The 1,317-nt window shown below is 38.6% G+C and overlaps 1 non-coding gene across 1 annotated transcript; it reads left to right on the forward strand.

The window, feature by feature from the left end:
- The first annotated feature begins 730 nt into the window (after positions 1-730).
- On the forward strand, positions 731-837 carry LOC124889868. Its single transcript, XR_007048781.1, has one exon. It is a non-coding gene; the product is annotated as a small nucleolar RNA R71 (small nucleolar RNA).
- Positions 838-1,317: the final 480 nt, after the last annotated feature.

Raw genomic sequence — 1,317 nt, forward strand, 5'->3', positions numbered from 1 at the left:
AATTTTACCCAGCTGCATCTAGATTTCTCATAAGAAATTGTTGACTCTTCAACTCAACTACAAGCTGTGCCTGTTGAGTCTTAATTTCAGTTACAAATTATGCTTGTTGAGCCATAAACTTCTTTATTAATTCCTCCATATTGCCAGTTTGAGCAATGGTAGCTTGATTGTTCTGGATTGGCTGTTGATTTGGTTGCATTTATCCCTTGTGCTGATTTGCATTCTGCACCTGATTCCAACCCCTTGAGAAATTAGGATGGTTCCTCAAGTTGGGATTATACGTGTTACCAAAATTTTGTCATCCCTACTGATTTGCATTTTCTACATAGTCTACAGAATCTGGATTAATAAAACATGCATCTACTATGTGCTCACCACTTCTGCAAACCTCACACCAAGAATTCACCTGTTGGACTGAATTCGCTATGGCTGCTGGTTGTGTAACACCCAACTTTATGTCATTAAGCTGAGTAATCATATGATTATGTATGACTGTAATCTGTACCTGTAATGCGGTGAATTGATCTACCTCCAATACCCTTGCAACTTTTCTAGGAGTACTCTTCGAATCTGTATGCCATTAAGGGTTCCCTTGTGAAATTCGATTCTGTAGTGTGTACATTCTTCATATGTATTCTCAAGAGCCTGTCCACCTGCTACTAAATCCAAGATATTCTTTGTATTTGACTCCAATCCCTTCATGAAAGTATGCATAAGAACATCGTTAGACTGATGATGGTGAGGGAAATTTCTGAGCATACCCTTTAATCTCTCCCAAGCTTGGTAGAGATTCTCTCCTTATTTTTGTCTGAAACTCAAGATCTCGCTCCTTAAGCGTGCAGTCTTCCCAGATGGAAAGAATCAAATCAAGAATTTTCAAGCTAGATCTTCTGATGTAGTGATGAAGAGTGGTGGTTCAATATGTAACTACCTTTTGCTTCCCCCATTAGGGAGAAAGGAAAGAGTGTCAATCTGACATAATCAGAATTCACCCCTTCAGGAATATAAGTATCACTTATTTCCAAGAAGGTTTGTATGTGCTGTTGTCGATCTTCATGTGAAAGGCCATGAAATTATCTCGTTGAATTCAGCAATTGCACCATATTCTGCTTTAATTCATATCGACCTCCTAGTTTGGGCTTTATAATACTGCTCTTCACATGGTTCGTGAGTGGGATTGCCACCTCATGAACAGGTCTAGTAGCTTGTTGAGCAGGAACAACTAGAATAATAGGAGGCAAAATATTTCCGACATTTGGATCAGTTGGTTCATTTCTTTGTTCAGCCATTCTTCGCCTTTATTGAAAGATCTATTAT

The sequence above is a fragment of the Capsicum annuum genome, chromosome 12 (assembly GCF_002878395.1).
Source record: "Capsicum annuum cultivar UCD-10X-F1 chromosome 12, UCD10Xv1.1, whole genome shotgun sequence".
In the NCBI taxonomy this organism is placed as follows: domain Eukaryota; kingdom Viridiplantae; phylum Streptophyta; class Magnoliopsida; order Solanales; family Solanaceae; genus Capsicum; species Capsicum annuum.